Source organism: Bombina bombina, chromosome 3 (genome assembly GCF_027579735.1).
Source record: "Bombina bombina isolate aBomBom1 chromosome 3, aBomBom1.pri, whole genome shotgun sequence".
NCBI lineage: Eukaryota > Metazoa > Chordata > Amphibia > Anura > Bombinatoridae > Bombina > Bombina bombina.
This window is the reverse complement of record NC_069501.1, coordinates 182,198,200-182,220,011: the sequence shown is the minus strand read 5'-3', so window position 1 is coordinate 182,220,011 and position 21,812 is coordinate 182,198,200.

Genomic DNA, 21,812 nt, shown 5'->3' with positions numbered 1-21,812 from the left:
TCTATTGCAGAGGCTCATACTTCCCACCCTTCAACACAACAAATTACATTAAAGGGACATGATACACAAAATTTTCTTTCAGGATTCAGATAGAGCAAACAAAATTACTTCTATTATCTAGTTTGATTCCTTCTCTTGGTATCCTTTGCTGAAAAACATATCTAGATAGGCTTATTTGCTGGGAGCTAGCTGCAGATTGGTGGCTGTACATATATGCCTCTTGAGATTGGCTTACTGATGTTTTCAGCTAGCTTTCAGTAGTACATTGCTGCACTAATAAAAAATACCAAGAGAATGAACCAAAATCCATAATAGAAGTAAATTGGAACATTGTTTAAAATGACATACTCTATCTGAATCATGAAATAATTTTTTGGGGTATCATGTCCCTTTAAAGTGGGGCAGGAGATCAGCTGACCCCCAGGGGGAGAAGTGGCCCCTTATTTAAAATAATGGGTCACTTATCCCTCTAGCACAAATGGAGAGGAAATGGGAGCTCTGTTAGTGTAAACAGCTATTTAAGGTTATTAGCATTTTTTTATGGTTGCATGTCACCTCCATTTTGCAAGTGCCTTTTTCTGTTAAGATCCTGGAGGCTGAGACATAGGTTTTTAAACCCTATACCACAGGTTTACTAATAAGGAAATCCCTTCATAATCATTTGCATGTACTAACGTCAGTGGGTGGTCCAAGTGACGACAGCAACGGAGAAGGAGAATTTAGTCTACTTTTCCCATTGCAGTTTGTAGAGTCCCCAGTATCTAGATCTGGAGGGAGACTCCCATAAAGACAACATGTTACATATTGTATACATCTTTCTTAATATCTATCTATCTATCTATCTATCTATCTATCTATCTATCTATCTATCTGTTTGTCTGTCTTTTTATGTCTATTTCTGTAAATAAATCAACAGGTTGGCTATGTACAGCAGCAAAACATTAATGAGTACAGGCAATACATAATACTTTTATGTGTTTTTATAATGTTTAAATTCTAATGGAAAAAGTTGACAATATGAGTTTTATTATACAAACATGTTGCAGCACCAACAGACATATTTTAGAAATGAAAAAACGCAAAATAAGGAAATAAATATCTCCATTTTTTTTTTTATAACAAGAGTAGATTCTTATCAAACATTTTCATTTAAAATAATAAATATTGTACACAAAAAGAGCTTGGCAGCAAAAGAAAAAGCATGGCAAAATAACAATGTGAGAGGTTATAGGTTTCCTGACATATGCCTAGTATATCTATGTAATTTCAAAATTTTATTTACGTTTATTTGAAAATGTTTTCCTTCCATTGTGGTGGCCACTTTTTATTCCCTGGTATCTCTTAAACTAGTTCTCTGTACTATAAAAGCTTTTGGTAATAGATCTTGGTGTCTAATATTGATTCTTCAGAAGAGCATCTGTGACTATTTCAGATAAGAGAACTAAAATATAAATTAGAATCCTGAAATATAAAAATCTACAGAGTAAAAATAGCACACGCAGTATCAGTGTATCCAAATATCCATACACAGTAATATTTATTAAATTATTCAGTGCTAGAAACAAATCACTTGATTTTTTTTTTATTTTACATTTATAATCACATGGAATTTTTTAATAACATTAGTTTAGTTTAGCACCAGTACTTAAGTGACCATTACTGCCAGGCACCCCAAAATAAAAGATGCTATATGCATAACAGTTGTTCAGTGGTGATATACTGTAGATTGTGATCACTGTATATAATAGAAGCAATTATTGATATCCTTGAAACAGTGTGGTGTTGTAAACAGCACTTAAGGGACTGGACCCGCTGATGTTAAAACCATAACTGCATACTAGTTCAAATAAACTGCAATCCTCTAATATGTAGGGCTGATATGTAATATCCAAAGCAAATTGTTGTATTAAAATCGGCCCTTATGAAACTGTTTCCACCAATCATTTAGCCAGAAACGCATCAAAGTTCAAAACAAGGAATAGTTTCATCCGTTCCGTGTGTGGTAATAGAGTTTCTAACATTCTTAGAATGATACATCAGTAGCAGGATGATGCCTTCCAAGTGACTCGTGTTCTGACGTCTGACATCACTCACTTTAACTTTTTTTATCATTCCTACGCTAAATGACCTAAACAGATCCTACCTGATATACAAAAAAAGCTCCAACTGAGCTTAATTTACACCCATTAAAAAGATGACACATTTAATGCAAGAAATCATATCCCTGAATTCTGTTTCTAGACAGAAATACATCTAAGCCATTTTTAAATGTATATGAGGTATTGGCATTCACTACCTCCTTAGGCAAGGAGTTCAACAATTTGATTGCTCTTACAGTAAAAAAAGTTTATGTCACTGGAGATTAAATCTCCTTTCCTCCAGTCTTAAATTGTGACCTCTTGTCATAAACAATTTCCTTGGAATGAACAGAGCTTTTACCAACATTTTTATGTGGGCCTTGAAAATATTTATATAAAGTAATTATATCAGCTCTCAATCACTTTTTCTTCTAGAGAAAACAGACCCTATTTTATGGCCCTTCTCTGAACCTTTTCCCCAGTACTGCAATCCATAGTTAAGGTGATATTTTACCAATGATTTAAGGCTGTGACACACTGCAAGCGATGCGACGCGAGGCAAAGCAGCTGCTTCGCTCTGCGTCGCATCGCTTCTGAAGATCAAATATTTCATCTCTGAGCGCTCAGCTACGCGACCTGACGCAGCAGAGTGCTCAGAGATGAAAAGGCAGGACACACTGAGTGCGCGCAGCCGCATGTACACACTGTGCGTCGCTCTGCTTGCAGTGTGTCACAGCCTTTATAGTGACAGAATTATGCTTTCCTCCCTTGCATCAATGCCTCTTTTAATACATGCTAGTATCTTATTAGCCTTAGAAGCTGCTGCCCTGTATTGTGCACCAATTTTTAGCTTTTTTTACACCCAAATCCCTTACCTCCTCTGTTTTGCTAAGTCATGCCCCATTTAAATAATAGGCTGCTTGCTTATTTTTATTTCCAAAATTTAGAACCTTACATTTTCCAGTATTAAATCTCATTTTCCATTTACCTGCCTAGTCTTCCAATTTTTGTAAATCCCTTTGCAAAGCAATTTCATCCTGCACTGACCTATTGAACTTACACAACTTTTTATCATCTGCAAAAAAATAGAGATTTTGCTATTTAATTCTTTCACCAAGTCATTAATAAAAATGTTAAAAAGAACCACATCTAGTACTGATCCATGGGGGACTCCACTGATTACCTTTGTATATTCTGAGTATGATACATTTAATACTTCTCATTACTCCCTGTCTTTTATCTAGTTATTTATCCAATGAGCTAAATATTTTCAGATATTCCCAGTCCCTTAATTTTATACAATAATCTCTCATGTGGCACTGTATCAAAATCCTTTGCAAAATCCAAGTATATCCCATCAACTGATTCCCCTTTATCTATATCTTTACTTACCTTATTATAGAATCTAATTAGATTATTTTGAAATCATCTATTTCTCATAAAACCATGCTGATTTGAAATCATAGGCGCCTATTTATTAAAGTGCGAGCGGACATGATGCGATGTAGCATATCATGTTCCCCGCACATCGATAAATGCCGACATCATACACTGTCGGCATTTATCATTGCACAAGCAGTTCTTGTGAACTGCTTGTGCAATGCCACCCCCTGCAAATTTGCGGCAAATAGGCCGCTAGCAGGGGTTGTCAATCAGCCCTATCGTGTAGGATTGGGCGGATTGATGTTTTTCCAATTTCAACACCAATTTTTTTGATGACAATATCAATAGTTATTAAAGGGCCATGATACTCGAAAGTTGAAACACTTGAAAGTGATGCAGCATAGCAGTAAAAAGCTGACTAGAAAATATCACCTGAACATCTCTATGTAAAAAAGAAAGATATTTAACATCAAAAATTCCTCAGTAGCCATATCCCATTGTAAAGGACTTCTAAGCAGCAAATTAGTATATCTGTCCCGGGACAGCGGAAGGAGCGAGCTTTCATGCACTTTCATGTTATTTCCCTATTCAGTGTAATGAAATTTACTTTGAAATCTCATGAGAGTTAAGTGAAATCTCATGAGATCACAGTAAAAGAGTTCATGACCTCAGCACTGTTGATGCTGATTGGCTGCTGTTTATTTCTTCATTATTTTTTTTTACCTGCAGCTGAGCAACAGCTGGTGCGCGATCCGATATAGATCGCAGTTTGCGGCACAAGCGAGGGAACCCGCGTTGCCCGCAGTTTCAGCTCGCAACTCGAGCTATCCCATATATGTCGCCGTCAGATGCTAACGTGCCGTAAGTCTGACAAACCAGCAATGTCCAGAAATCTGCGCAAGTACAAATTTCTGGCGTCGCCAGTGACTTGCAGCACGTTAGAAACTGCCGGCGCCTACAAAACCTGACTAAAGTCTAAATCACCTGCACTGTCTAACACGCCTCCCTAACATAGCCCGACACGTCTAACCCTCTATCCGCTATCCCCCCTCACTATCCTAACAATAAAATATGTATTAACCCCTAAACCGCCGCTACCTAATAAAGTTATTAACCCCTAAACCGCCGCCAGCTATATTAAATCTATAACCCCCTAAAGTGAGCCCCTAACACCGCCGCCATCTACCTTACCTACCCCCTAAAGTGAGCCCCTACCCCGCCGCTATTTTAAAATGATTAACCCCTAATCTAATCCCCCTACCCCGCCGCCATCTATATTAAATTATTTAACCCCTAAAATACTAAACTATCCCTACCACTAAACCTAAGTCTAACCCTACAAATAGCCCTGAAAAGGGCTTTTTGCATGGCATTGCCCCAAAGTAACAGCTCTTTTGCCAGCCCTTAAAATGGCTTTTTGCGGGGCATGCCCCAAAGTAACAGCTCTTTTGCCAGCCCTTAAAAGGGCTTTTGGCGGGGCTTTGTCACAAAGTAAACTGCTCTTTTGCCTACAATCTACATCCCCCTACACCGCGGCCACCTATAATAAATGTATTAACCCCTAATCTAATCCCCCTACACAGCCGCCAGCTATATTAACTATATTAACACTAATTATATTAGGGTTAATATAGTTAATATAGTTATTTTATTATATATATTAACTATATTAACCCTAATTATATTAGGGTTAATATATTTAATATCGTTATTATATTATATATATATTAAGTATAATAACCCTATCTAACTCTAACATCCTAACTAAACTCTTATTAAAATAAATCTAATATTAATATTATTAATTAAAATATTCCTATTTAAATCTAAATACTTACCTATAAAATAAACCCTAAGATAGCTACAATGTAATTAATAATTACATTATAGCTATGTTAGGGTTTATATTTATTTTACAGGTAAATTGTTAATTATTTTAACTAGGTATAATAGCTATTAAATAGTTATTAACTATTTAATAGCTACCTAGTTAAAATAATTACCCAATTACATGTAAAATAAATCCTAACCTAAGTTACAAATACACCTACACTATCAATAAATTAAATAAACTACAAATATCTATCTAAAAATACAATTAAATAAACTAAACTAAATTACAAAAAAAAACAAACACTAAATTACAAAAAATAAAAAAAAGATTACAAGATTTTTAAGCTAATTACACCTATTCTAAGCCCCCTAATAAAATAATAAAGCCCCCCAAAATAAAAAAATTCCCTACCCTATTCTAAATTAAAACAAGTTCAAAGCTCTTTTACCTTACCAGCCCTTAAAAGGGCCTTTTGTGGGGGCATGCCCCAAAGGAAACTGCTCTTTTGCCTGCAAAAAAAAAAACACAATACCACCCCCCAACATTACAACCCACCACTCACATACCCTAATCTAACCCAAACCCCCCTTAAATAAACCTAACACTACCCCCCCTGAAGATCTCCCTACCTTGTATTCACCCCGCCGGGCAGAACTCCTGATCCGATCCGGGCGATGTGTTCCAGCAAGCGGCAGTGAAGTCTTCTTCCATCCGGGCGATGTCTTGAAGCAAGCGGCAGAGAGTCTTCTTCCATCGGCGACGTCTTCAAGCAAATCGGCATCTTCAATCTTCTTACTTCGCTCCTCCGCCGCGGAGCATCCTTCCGGTACGACGACTTCCCGACGAATGAGGTTCCTTTAAATGACGTCATCCAAGATGGCGTCCGTCGAATTCCGATTGGCTGATAGGATTCCATCAGCCAATCGGAATTAAGGTAGAAAAATCTGATTGGCTGATTGAATCAGCCAATAAGATTCAAGTTCAATCTGATTGGCTGATTGGTTCAGCCAATCGGATTGAACTTGAATCTGATTGGCTGATTCAATCAGCCAATCAGATTTTTCTAACTTAATTCCGATTGGCTGATAGAATCCTATCAGCCAATCGGAATTCAGCGGACGCCATCTTGGATGACGTCATTTAAAGGTACCTCATTCGTCGTTCAGTCGTCGGCCGGGATGGATGCTCCGCGGTGGTGGAGCGAAGAAAGAAGATTGAAGATGCCGCTTCATGGAAGATGCTGCCGGAAGGAAGAAGACTTTGCTGCCACTTGGAGGAAGACGTCGCCGGGAGGAAGAATTCTTCTTTTCCGCTTGGAGGAAGACATCGCCAGAGGAAGAATTCTTCTTTGCCGCTTGGAGCAAGACATCGCCCGGATCGGATGAGGAGTTCGGCCCGGTGTGGTGAAGACAAGGTAGGGAGATCTTCAGGGGGGTAGTGTTAGGCTTTTTTAAGGGGGGTTTGGGTGGGTTTAGAATAGGGGTATGTGGGTGGTGGGTTGTAATGGGGGGGGGTATTGTATATGTTTTTAAATGCAAAAGAGCTGAATTCTTTGGGGCATGCCTCACAAAAGGCCCTTTTAAGGGCTGGTAAGGTAAAGAGCTTTGAACTTTTTTTAATATAGAATAGGGCAGGGAAATTTTTTTTTGGGGGGGGGCTTTATTATTTTATTAGGGGGCTTAGAATAGGTGTAATTAGCTTAAAAATCTTGTAATCTTTTTTTTATTTTTTGTAATTTAGTTTAGTTAATTTAATTGTATTTTTAGATAGATATTTGTAGTTTATTTAATTTATTGATAGTGTAGGTGTATTTGTAACTTAGGTTAGGATTTATTTTACAGGTAATTGGGTAATTATTTTAACTAGGTAGATATTAAATAGTTAATAACTATTTAATAGCTATTATACCTAGTTAAAATAATTAACAATTTACCTGTAAAATAAATATTAACCCTAACATAGCTACAATGTAATTATTAATTATATTGTTGTAGCTATCTTAGGGTTTATTTTATAGGTAAGTATTTAGATTTAAATAGGAATATTTTAGTTTATAATATGAATTAGATTAATTTAATATAAATTTAGTTAGGGGTGTTAGGGTTAGATAGAGTTAATATAGTTAATATAAATACTATAGTAACTATATTAACTATATTAACCCTAATATAATTAGGGTTAATATAGTTAATATATATAATGTAATAACTATATTAACTATAATATACTTAGGGTTAATATAGATAATATAGCTGGTGGCGGGGTAGGTAGATTAAATTAGGGGTTAATAATTTTAATAGAGATGGCGGCGGTGTAAGGGGCTTACATTAGGGGTTAATAATATTAATATAGCTGGCGGCGGTATAGGGGGATTAGATTAGGGGTTAATAATTTTTATATAGGTGGCGGCGGTGTAAGGGGTCAGATTAGGGGATAGATAAGGTAGATGGCGGCGGTTTTAGGGGCTCACAGTAGGGGGTTAGTTTATGTAGATGGCGGCGGGGTCCGGTAGCGGCGGTTTAGGGGTTAATAACTTTATTAGGGATTTCGGGGGGGGGGGATCGCGGTTGACAGGTAGATAGACATTGCGCATGCGTTAGGTGTTAGGTTTTATTTAGCAGATCGCGGGTGACAGGTAGATAGACATTGCGCATGCGTTAGGTGTTAGGTTTATTTTCTAGCTAGTTTAGGGAGTTTACGGGGCTCCAATAGTCAGCGTAAGGCTTCTTACGGCTGCTTTTTGTGGCGAGGTGAAAATGGAGTAAGATTTCTCCATTTTCGCCACGTAAGTCCTTACGCTGTATATTGGATACCAAACTGCGCTGGTTTGGTATACCTGCCTATGGCCCAAAAAACTACGGGCGACGGCAGAAATATACGCGCGTAACTTCTAGGTTACGCCGTATATGTGATACCAAACCAGCGTAAATATTGGCGTTGCCGGCTTTTGCGGGCGACGATTTTTATCGGATCGACCCCCTGAAGTATAACTGTTTACACAGCACTTACTCTGCTGAGCTGTGGAAATTGTGGGGTAAAATCTCTTTCTTTTTTACATAGAGATGCTCAGGTGATATTTTCCTGTCAGCTTTTTACAGTTATACTGCATCAGTTTCAATTGACTTAGCATATGAGTATTATGTCTCTTTAATGAGCAATTTATAATTTGTTATATATATATATATATATATATATATATATATATATATATATATATATATATATATATATATATTGACCTGAGCAAACTACAGTATGAAATGTTTCAAATGTTACATTATTTACTTTAATTTATTTGTCTTCAAATTCTTTACTTTACTGCATTTTTGCTACAACACAAAAGACTTCCCTGATAGTAATGAGCTGTTTTAAAAGTATTTTATAATTAATAATTTACCTCAGGAAATAATGTTATTTTTCCAGTTTCAATACCAATTTTTTAACAAATGTATTACTAGTTATTAATAAGTAATTTATAATTTGCTATATATATATTCGCCTGAGCATTCTTTGAAATGTATAGTCATTGCTTCACAAATTGCAAAATGTGTTTCAAATGATTCTTTTTTGGATTTCATTGATTTGTCTTCAAATTCTTTACTTGACTGCATTTTTATTACAATAAAAGAGACTTCCCTGATAGAAGGGCTATGTGTATTCATTCTTCAAAGGAAAAAACATATCATAAGTGTCTTATAACTTGATTAATCCACGTGTGTTTAGGAAAAGTAATTTTGAAATCCTGCAATGTTTATGTCACTCACCGGCTGTTTTTCCCCATGCCTGCTTTATAGAGTTAAATATTCTCCCAAAATATGCTATTTAACTTATATGATCCACAGTAAAAGGTTCTTCAAAAATATTTAAAATGCTTTGAATTTATTATACCACCTGTCCACATTTTCAAAGACTTTTATTTTTCTTTAAAAAACATAATCAAAGAGTCCTAAGACCATTCTGTCAAGAAGAAGACTTTATTAAGAATTCAGAAGGTCTGGTTTGAATTTTGACAACTGTCTTTGTAATGAAATAATGCAAGATAGCTTCAAAATATCACACTGTTCCTTCAGGCAATTTCTTGCATGTTGTTGGCAGAGTTGAAGACATAAATTTACACATTGCTTGATGTAACCTTTTAATAAATGTTTTCATTTTTTGCTTGACTATTAACATGTTTCTCTTTAAGTCATTGCAAAGTCATTTCATTTGAGTCTTACATGTTATTAATTAATTAAAATAATTAACACAATGACATTTAATGTGGAAAATATGTTATTTAATTTATTTTGATAACAGTAGAGTTAAATTTTAATGATTATCAACATAAAATTAATTATTGTAGACTAACATTATTTAACATAAAAAAGAATTAAAGGCAATTTAATGGTAATTTGTTTTCAGAACAACAAAAACAATAATTTATTTTTACAGTACAATACACTTTAACATTTTCCAATGATCTATTTTACCCTCTGGAGTGTATTAAAATATTTTTTTTAAATAGTTTATTTACCTTTATTTTTACATAGCTATTTTTCCTGTTGAAACCTTCACCCATACTAAACAAATTTCAGTACATAAGAACTGACTGCAGAAAAGCTATTTAAGCAAAATACATTAAAACAAATCAACCTCTCAGAATAAAGAAATTATTTTAACAAGATGCAAAAAAGAGATATAAAAATATTAAATGCAATAAACTATTTAAAGACATTCTCACACTGTGCTCTAAAGAATTAATTGAATGTACCTTTCCTAATGTTTTCTTACAGGCGGCAATACCTCAGCAGTTCTTCATAAAGCCAATCATTGCTTAAAGGAGCACAAAAAATCACAAGTATTTGAAGAATGTAATTTTAGAAACAACTGTACATGGTATAAGGTATTTGTTTTAAATAAAAGATAAAGGAAGCCAGTCCGATAATAGAACATAAAATAAAGAGAAAAATATGTATTTGTAAGAATACAAAGGCCTCTAGTTATTAAGGTCTGGCGGACCTGATCCGACACTGCGGATCAGGTCCGCCAGACCTCGCTGAATACGGCGAGCAATACGCTCGCCGTATTCAGCATTGCACCAGCAGCTCACAAGAGCTGCTGTTGCAACACCGCCCCCTGCAGACTAGCGGCCAATCGGCCGCCAGCAGGGGGGTGTCAATCAACCCGATTGTACTTGATCGGGTTGATTTCCAGTGATGTGTGTCCGCCTGCTCAGAGCAGGCAGACAGGTTACGGAGCAGCTATCTTTGTGACCGCTGCTTCATAACTGCTGTTTCTGGCAGGGCCTGCAGGCTCGCCAGAAACACGGGGCATCAAGCTCCACGGAGCTTGATACATATGCCCCATTGGGAGACTAAAAGGTGCATATAGAAATATTATGATTCTAATTAAAACAATCCAGCCCTAAAAATAACAAAAAAACAATTAGTAATAGTAAGGCTCATGCAAAGGAGAAAAATAATGGAAAACATCTTTGTTAGATGAATTAGCAAAAAAAAGAAAAAAAAAAGATAACTGTAGATTTGGGTAAGAAATAAAGAAATGGCAAACAATATCCCAGTTTACTTCTATTATCTAATTGGTGTCATGGGGTCGATCCGATATAAAGCGTCGCCCGCAAAAGCCGGCGACGCCAATATTTACGCTGATTTGGTATCCTATATACGGCGTAACCTAGAAGTTACGCGCGTATATTTCTGCCGTCGCCCGTAGTTTTTTGGGCCATAGGCAGGTATACCAAACCAGCGCAGTTTGGTATCCAATATGCAGCGTAAGGACTTACGTGGCGAAAATGGAGAAAACTTACTCCATTTTCACCTCGCCACGAATAGCAGCCGTAAGAAGCCTTACGCTGACTATTGGAGCCCCGTAACTCCCTAAACTAACTAGAAAATAAACCTAACACCTAACGCATGCGCAATGTCTATCTCCCTGTCAACCGCGATATTCTAAAATAAACCTAACACCTAACGCATGCGCAATGTCTATCTACCTGTCAACCGCGATCCCCCCCCCCGAAATCCCTAATAAAGTTATTAACCCCTAAACCGCCGCTCCCGGACCCCGCCGCCATCTACATAAACTAACCCCCTACTGTGAGCCCCTAAAACCGCCGCCATCTACCTTATCTATCCCCAAATCTGACCCCTTACACCGCCGCCACCTATATAAAAATTATTAACCCCTAATCTAATCCCCCTATACCGCCGCCAGCTATATTAATATTATTAACCCCTAATGTAAGCCCCTTACACCGCCGCCATCTCTATTAAAATGATTAACCCCTAATTTAATCTACCTACCCCGCCGCCAGCTATATTATCTATATTAACCCTAAGTATATTATAGTTAATATAGGTTTTACATTATATATATTAACTATATTAACCCTAATTATATTAGGGTTAATATAGTTAATATAGTTACTATAGTATTTATATTAACTATATTAACTCTATCTAACTCTAACTAAATTTATATTAAATTAATCTAATTCATTTATAAACTAAAATATTCCTATTTAAATCTAAATACTTACCTATAAAATAAACCCTAAGATAGCTACAATATAATTAATAATTACATTGTAGCTATGTTAGGGTTAATATTTATTTTACAGGTAAATTGTTAATTATTTTAACTAGGTATAATAGATATTAAATAGTTATTAACTATTTAATATCTACCTAGTTAAAATAATTACCCAATTACCTGTAAAATAAATCCTAACCTAAGTTATAAATACACCTACACTATCAATAAATTTAATAAACTACAAACATCTATCTAAAAATACAATTAAATTAACTAAACTAAATTACAAAAAAAAACAAACACTAAATTACAAAAAATAAAAAAAAGATTACAAGATTTTTAAGCTAATTACACCTATTCTAAGCCCCCTAATAAAATAATAAACCCCCAAAATAAAAAAATTCCCTGCCCTATTCTAAATTTAACAAATTTCAAAGCTCTTTACCTTACCAGCCCTTAAAAGGGCCTTTTGTGGGGCATGCCCCAAAGAATTCAGCTCTTTTGCATACAACAAATACAATCCCCCCCCCCATTACAACCCACCACCCACATACCCCTATTCTAAAACCACCCAAACCCCCCTTAAAAAAGCCTAACACTACCCCCCTGAAGATCTCCCTACCTTGTCTTCACCACACCGGGCCGAACTCCTGATCCGATCCGGGCGATGTCTTCCTCCAAGCGGCAAAGAAGAATTCTTCCTCCGGCGATGTCTTCCTCCAAGCGGCAAAGAAGAATTCTTCCTCCGGCGACGTCTTCCTCCAAGCGGCAGCAAAGTCTTCATTCTTCCGGCGGCATCTTCAATCTTCTTTCTTCGCTCCGCCGCCGCGGAGCATCCATCCCGGCCGACTGCTGTACTACGAATGAGGTACCTTTAAATGACGTCATCCAAGATGGCGTCCGCCGAATTCCGATTGGCTGATAGGATTCTATCAGCCAATCGGAATTAAGTTAGAAAAATCTGATTGGCTGATTGAATCAGCCAATCAGATTCAAGTTCAATCCGATTGGCTGATCCAATCAGCCAATCAGATTGAGCTTGCATTCTATTGGCTGTTCCGATCAGCCAATAGAATGCGAGCTCAATCTGATTGGCTGTTCAGATCAGCCAATCGGATTGAACTTGAATCTGATTGGCTGATTCAATCACTAAATCAGATTTTTCTAACTTAATTCCGATTGGCTGATAGAATCCTATCAGCCAATCGGAATTCGGCGGACGCCATCTTGGATGACGTCATTTAAAGGTACATCATTCGTAGTACAGCAGTCGGCCGGGATGGATGCTCCGCGGCAGCGGAGCGAAGAAAGAAGATTGAAGATGCAGCCGGAAGAATGAAGACTTTGCTGCCGCTTGGAGGAAGACGTCGCCGGAGGAAGAATTCTTCTTTGCCGCTTGGAGGAAGACATCGCCGGAGGAAGAATTCTTCTTTGCCGCTTGGAGGAAGACATCGCCCGGATCGGATCAGGAGTTCGGCCCGGTGTGGTGAAGACAAGGTAGGGAGATCTTCAGGGGGGTAGTGTTAGGCTTTTTTAAGGGGGGTTTGGGTGGTTTTAGAATAGGGGTATGTGGGTGGTGGGTTGTAATGGGGGGGGGATTGTATTTGTTGTATGCAAAAGAGCTGAATTCTTTGGGGCATGCCCCACAAAAGGCCCTTTTAAGGGCTGGTAAGGTAAAGAGCTTTGAAATTTGTTTAATTTAGAATAGGGCAGGGAATGTTTTTTATTTTGGGGGTTTATTATTTTATTAGGGGGCTTAGAATAGGTGTAATTAGCTTAAAAATCTTGTAATCTTTTTTTTTATTTTTTGTAATTTAGTGTTTGTTTTTTTTTGTAATTTAGTTTAGTTAATTTAATTGTATTTTTAGATAGATGTTTGTAGTTTATTAAATTTATTGATAGTGTAGGTGTATTTGTAACTTAGGTTAGGATTTATTTTACAGGTAATTGGGTAATTATTTTAACTAGGTAGATATTAAATAGTTAATAACTATTTAATATCTATTATACCTAGTTAAAATAATTAACAATTTACCTGTAAAATAAATATTAACCCTAACATAGCTAAAATGTAATTATTAATTATATTGTAGCTATCTTAGGGTTTATTTTATAGGTAAGTATTTAGATTTAAATAGGAATATTTTAGTTTATAAATGAATTAGATTAATTTAATATAAATTTAGTTAGGGTTAGATAGAGTTAATATAGTTAATATAAATACTATAGTAACTATATTAACTATATTAACCCTAATATAATTAGGGTTAATATAGTTAATATATATAATGTAATAACTATATTAACTATAATATACTTAGGGTTAATATAGATAATATAGCTGGCAGCGGGGTAGGTAGATTAAATTAGGGGTTAATCATTTTAATAGAGATGGCGGCGGTGTAAGGGGCTTACATTAGGGGTTAATAATTTTAATATAGATGGCGGCGGTGTTAGGGGCTCACTTTAGGGGGTTATAGATATAATATAGCTGGCGGCGGGGTACGGGAGCGGCGGTTTAGGGGTTAATAACTTTATTAGGTTGCGGCGGGGTACGGGAGCGGCGGTTTAGGGGTTAATAGCTTTTTTATTGTTAGGCTAGTGAGGGGGGATAGCGGATAGAGGGTTAGACAGTGCGGGCTATGTTAGGGAGGCGTGTTAGACAGTGCGGGCTATGTTAGGGAGGCGTGTTAGACAGTGCGGGTGTTTTAGACTTTAGTCAGGTTTTATAGGCGCCGGCAGTTTCTAACGTGCCGCAAGTCACTGGCGACGCCAGAAATTTGTACTTACGCAGATTTCTGGACATCGCTGGTTTGTCAGACTTACGGCACGTTAGCATCTGACGGCGACCTATATGGGATAGCTCGAGTTGCGAGCTGAAACTGCGGGCGACGCCGGTTCCCTCGCTTGCGCCGCAAACTGCGATCTATATCGGATCGCGCCCCATGTTCTTAATATTCAATGTATTAGGATACCTTGTGCTTAAAGGTTTAGCTTATCAACACATAGCTTAAAGGTTTAGATTATCAACACAAGCAATCCTAAAAACTTGTAAATTTAGTACTAAGAAAAGCAGATGGTATGTGTGCTCCTAGAAAGGCTTAATCCAACAGCATAACATAAACTAAATGTGTAAATTAATAATGTATTTTAATTAATCACAAGCAGAATCTTTATAAAATCAATAAATCTTATAAAAACCTATATATCATGGATGATATTTAAAAAAAAACTTTGTAGTTTATCTAAAAAACTTTCTTAAAAGTATTAATTTAAATGTGATAGATAATCCAGTAATAAAATGGTTAAAGGGACATGCCACCCACATTTTTTCTTTTATGATTTAGAAAGAGAATGCAATTTTAAATATCTTTCTAATTTACTTATATAATCTAATTTGTTTTATTCTCTTGATATTCTTTGATGAAAAGCATATCTAGATATGCTCACTAGCTGCTGATTGGTTGCTGCACATAGAAGCATTGTGTGATTGGCTCACCATGTGCATTGCTTTTTCTTCAAATAAGGATATTTAAAAAATGAAGCAAAATAAATAATGGAAGTAAATTGTAATGTTGTTTAACCCCTTAATGACCGCAGCACTTTTCCATTTTCTGTCCGTTTGGGACCAAGGCTATTTTTACATTTTTGCGGTGTTTGTGTTTAGCTGTAATTTTCGTCTTACTCATTTACTGTACCCACACATATTATATACCGTTTTTCTCGCCATTAAATGGACTTTCTAAAGATACCATTATTTTCATCATATCTTATAATTTACTATAAAAAATTATAAAATATGAGGAAAAATTGAAAAAAAAAACACTTTTTCTAACTTTGACCCCCAAAATCTGTTACACATCTACAACCACCAAAAAACACCCATGCTAAATAGTTTCTAAATTTTGTCCTGAGTTTAGAAATACCCAATGTTTACATCTTCTTTGCTTTTTTTGTAAGTTATAGGGCCATAAATACAAGTAGCACTTTGCTATTTACAAACCATTTTTTTTTTCAAAATTAGCGCTAGTTACATTAGAACACTGATATCTTTTAGGAATCTTTGAATATTCATTGACATGTATATATTTTTTTTTAGTAGACAACCCAAAGTATTGATCTAGGCCCATTTTGGTATATTTCATGCCACCATTTCACCGCCAAATGCGATCAAATAAAAAAAATCGTTCACTTTTTCACAAATTTTTTCACAAACTTTAGGTTTCTCACTGAAATTATTTACAAACGGTTTGTGCAATTATGGCACAAATAGTTGTAAATTCTTCTCTGGGATCCCCTTTGTTCAGAAATAGCAGACTTATATGGCTTTGCTGTTGCTTTTTGGTAATTAGAATGCCACTAAATGCCACTGCGCACCACACGTGTATTATGCCCAGCAGTGAAGGGGTTAATTAGGGAGCATGTAGGGAGCTTGTAGGGTTAATTTTAGCTTTAGTGTAGTGTAGTAGACAACCCCAAGTATTGATCTAGGCCCATTTTGGTATATTTCATGCCACCATTTCACCGCCAAATGCGATCAAATTAAAAAAAACGTAAAATTTTTCAAAATTTTAGGTTTCTCACTGAAATCATTTACAAACAGCTTGTGCAATTATGGCACAAATGGTTGTAAATGCTTGTCTGGGATCCCCTTTGTTCAGAAATAGCAGACATATATGGCTTTGGCGTTGCTTTTTGGTATTTAGAAGGCCGCTAAATGCCGCTGCGCATCACACGTGTATTATGGCTAGCAGTGAAGGGGTTAATTAGGTAGCTTGTAGGGAGCTTGCAGGGTTAATATTAGATTTAGTGTAGAGCTCAGCCTCCCACCTGAAACATCAGACCCCCTGATCCCTCCCAAACAGCTCTCTTCCCTCCCCCACCCCACAATTGTCCCCGCCATCTTAAGTACTGGCAGAAAGTCTGCCAGTACTAAAATAAAAGCTATATATTTTTTTTTTAATGATTTTTTTAAGCATATTTACATATGCTGCTGTGTATGATCCCCCCTTAGCCCCCAACCTCACTGATCCCCCCCCCCAAACAGCTCTAACCCCTCCCACTCTAACTTAATGGGCGCCATCTTGGGTACTGGCACCCAGTTTAGAAGAAAAAATTGGTTTTTTTTTTAATTTGTTAAAAGTTTCTGTAGTGTAGCTTCCCCACACACAAAACCAACCCCCCCACCCCTCCAAGATCACTTTTTGTGCTTTTGCACAAACAAGATTGGGCCAGTTTTATTAAAACATTTTCTGTAGTGTAGCGGTTCCCACCCGCTCCCGCCCCGTGCACGCGCCCGCCCGCCACCCTCCGTGCACGTGCGTCCGTGCGCGCCCCCCGACGGTCCAGCCCCCGATCCCGCCCCCCATGACGTCACGCGGCACACCGATGGCCGCCCACCCGCCTCCCAATTCGGCTCCCACCCACCAACGATACCGGCCATAGCTGACCGGTGCAGAGAGGGCCACAGAGTGGCTCTCTCTGCATCGGATGGCCATGTGAGGTTATTGCAGGATGCCTCCATATCGAGGCATCACTGCAATAACCGGAAAGCAGCTGGAAGCGAGCAGGATCGCTTCCAGCTGCTTTCCACACCGAGGACGTGCAGGGTACGTCCTCAGGCGTTAACTGCCTTTTTTTTGAGGATGTACCCTGCACGTCCTCGGTCATTAAGGGGTTACATTTTGTTTCTCTATCTGAATCATGAAAGAAAGATTTCGGGTTTAGTGGCCCTTTAAATGATCCAGAAATGGTTACCCAAAACTGGTCATCTTTAGATTGAGTAAAAAGTTTTCAGATTTTCAGGAATTCCACTTATCAAGCTGCTATAGCAAGTATCATATTGGAGCCAATATTTATAAGCACTTTTAAAGTACTTGGCGACTGGAGACTCACTCCTGCTGCAGAGATGACAGCTGCACAGCTACAGTACCATCCTATAGTGTAATGGTATCCACCAACACTCCTGACTGCTACCTCCAACTGAGGATTTCTCCAGGGCTCCGCTCTGTTATTACTTCCGGACCACTTGCCGGAATATCCACAAACCGGTGTGCAATACAGAATCCAAAAATAGCCAATAAAGGGACAACACCTTTTAGCTCATACGAGTCTTCCTCAAAAAATGTTCTATATATCCTTTGTTGAAATGTACACCTAGGTGTTATGGATTCTGTTCTTCTTAGTTCAGGAAAACACCAAACCAGAATACATCTGATTCAGATCTGCTACTCTTCCACCTCTCCCTCAGCACCAGTATTTCCCTCATCTCTAAAACACACACTGGTCACATCTATCCTCAAAAAAACCTCTCGATCCAACCTCCCCATCCAACTAATGCTCTATTTCCCTACTCCCTCTTGCCTCAAAGCTTCTTGAAAATCCAGTATATGCACGTCTATCCCATTTCCTTACATTAAACTCCCTCCTCAGCCCACTGCAATCTGGATTTCGCCCCATCACTCTACAGAAACAGCAATTTTGATGGTTACCAATTACCTACTTACAGCAAAATCCAAAGGCCACTTCTCTCTGTTTTTCCTCCTTGATCTGTCTGCAGCCTTTGATACTGTTGACCACCCTATTTTTCTCCAAACCTTCCAATCCTTCGACAAGACACAACTAAGATCAGTATAATGTTTTAATGTTTTATTGAATTAAGGATATTTTTTATTTTTCCATTTTTACTTTGTATTTTTATTTTAAGTTTTGATTTTATTTGATTGTATTATTTCATTTCATATTGTTGTGCAAGAGTATCTTAATTATTATCTATCACACAGATAGTGTTTATTTATTTATGGTTCTATATTAAATTGTAAGTATTAAGTGCATTTTATATATGTTGTTAGGGATCTTGGTTACGCAATAGCGCCCCCTGCTTCTCATTTGTTAAGATTTTAATCCACACTCTTATCCTTTCCCACCTCGACTACTGCAACTTCTTCCTCTCTGGTCTCCCTAGCTGCCGCCTTGCTCCTTTACAATCCATAATGAATGCCTCTGCCAGGCTCATCTTTCTTACACGTCACTCTTCATCTGCTGAACCTCTCTGTCCATTCCTTCACTGGCTTCATCTTGCCTCCAGGATTAAACACAAAATTCTGACTCTGACATTCAAAGCCTTCAAAGGCACTGCTCCCCCCTATATCACAGACCTTGTCTCCAGATACTCTCTCTCCCGTACCCTTTATTTTGCTCACAATCTCCTACTCTCCTCCTCTCTTGTTACCTCCTCATATTCCTGTTTACAGGACTTCTCCAGACTGTCTCCAATTTTTGTGAAACTCTCTGCCTCGCTCCACAAGACTTTCCCAAAGTTTTGTAAGCTTCAAGTGCTCCCTAAAGACTCTACTATTCAGGGATGCATACAACATACACTAACCTTTCCTACCTTCTTTGCTATCCCCTTGAACCCCTTGAACCCCTTAGCATGTAAGCCTATGAGCCCAGCTGTTTGTAGATCACTTTCATAAGAGCCGACTACAACAGTGTAACTCTCGGCAGGGCCCGCTACCCATTTGATCCCTATAAATGTTATCTTGTATACCGACTATGTTTATAGCACTGCAGAATCTACAAATACCTGATAATAATAATAATAATACTTTATTCTCTTATTCTGGCATATCAGCGGGCAGATAGCAATGAGAGAATACAGAGCATGTGTGGCAGATGACATCTTCTTATATACTCTGACATAAGAAATTACATATCTTTTTATACATTTGTCTAAAGTCATGCAGTTCTTTAAAGGCCATTTAGCCAATATTACAGCAAAACCAAAATAATTGTACTAACAGCAGCAGTATCCTCTAAGTTATAATTCATGATAATTAGCAAAATATAGATTACATAAGAACCCTCCATCTGCAAGTTAGAGGACACTCTGACCTAAAGCTAAAGGATATTATCCAAAAATATGATTGGGTTTCATGCCCTTTAAATTTTATTTTTGAGCCTGCTACCTTTAATTTAGAAGCAGCAGTCCCAACATTGCTGCTCTGTAAAACCTCCACAATCTGAATTAAAATCAACGTAAATGGGGGGGGGGGGCGGAGCCAGCTACCAGAGGAACAAAACTCCTGGCTCTAACTTGATTAATAGTGGAGATCTAAAACATAAATGTATACTTTAAGAGCCAAAGACAGATCCCTATCGTGCTTAGAGGAACTATCGGGTTTAATAGTACTATCACCATGAGAGAGGCCTTGGCCATGTGGAAGTCAGAGATGGCGTTGGTCCTCCATGACCACTTATACAACCTCATGCAGGCATTGTCTGAGGCTCATAAGATCAAGGCATCACATAACGATTTTTTTTTTATTTTTTTTTCTTTCTTCTCCTCTTCTTCCCCCGCTACCGCCTCCCGTCTTGGGTTGTAGAGATTATCTAAAATGAATGGGATTAAATTTGTCTCCTGGAATATAGGAGGTCTTACTTCCCCTATTAAGAGAAAAATGATTATTTCTTATCTTAAAAAAATAGGCTCTTCTATTGCTTTTTTACAAGAAACACATTTGAAAACACAAGAAATCCTTAAACTTAAATCTGCATGGGTAAAGGAGGTTTTTTTTTCACCTAGTCGTAGTCGCAGAGGTGGAGTTGCTATTCTTTTGGGGAAAAAATTTAATTATGAGGTAATTCAGAGTCAGTCAGATGAAGAGGGGAGATATATTATTTTGAAAATTAAGATTGCTGGTTTTTTGTATACGTTATGTAATGTATACGCTCCAAATGTCTTTGATTTGTCTTTCTGGGATGCGTTGCAGGCCAGGCTTATGACATCTGCAGAAGGCTTCCTCATTTTAGCTGGCGATTTTAACATGGCTCCGCAGTACCCATTGGATAGAATGAGGCAGCAGGAGTTTTCTAAAAAAACCAAAAGGGATAATCTTGAGGCAAAGCTGTTTTCTAGGATCTTTTCTAACCTGAGAGTAAGGGACATTTGGAGACTTCAAAATCCAGATACACGGGATTTTACGTGTCTTTCAAAAGCACATAAGTCATTGTCCCGGATTGATTTATTTTTGATTGATGAAAGACTATGTAAATCCAAAGTATCAGCTCAAATATTGCCTATCACGGTATCTGATCATGCCCCAATTTGTTTTGAATCTCAAATGGGTACATCCTCGCAGGCCAACAATCGTTTTTCTTATCCTAAGTTTTTGTCTTCTGACGTTAAGTTTAGAAATTTTCTGGAAACCAAATTTGCGGATTTCGCTATGTTTAATGCAGAGGCCATGAGTCGGCCTTCTCTGTTCTGGGAAACGGCCAAAGCAGTGATGAGAGGGGAGATTCTTGCTTTTACTATCAGGCGTACAAAGAGTCTTAAAAAGCGTGAGAATGAACTGCTTCAGGCAGTCACAAATTCTTATAATCTATACTTATTGGAAAAGACACCCCAGAAGTGGGCCAAATATATTACTGCACTAGAGGCGAGAGACTCACTGCTAATATATAAAGCCACTCAAAAGGATATACGGTTTTCCGCAAAATTTTATAAGTATGGGAATAAGACGGGAAAACTCTTAGCTAGATTAGTTAAGCAAGATCTAGGATCCCAGCTAATTGACGTTCTCCATAGAAAGGGGCAAATAGCCAGCTCTGCACAGGACCTGCTTCAAATTGTTTTTGATTATTATCAATCTATTTACTCGGCTAAACCAACTGATACCTTGGAACGCCAGAGGTTTTGGTCAGGCATCACATTCCCATCATTAATAGCATCATCAATTGAAGATCTTGAATCTCCTATTACTGAAGCAGAAGTGGCTAAAGCGATTAATAAGTTGGGATATAATAAAGCATCGGGACCGGATGCAATACCTAATGAATTCTATAGATCGATACCAGATATTATAACACCTTATTTAACTACATTATTTAATCATATATATATAGAGGGTAATGCTCCTATACCTAGCTTTACCGCATCATTTACGTCCCTGATTTTAAAGAAGGGAAAAGATCCAAAAGCA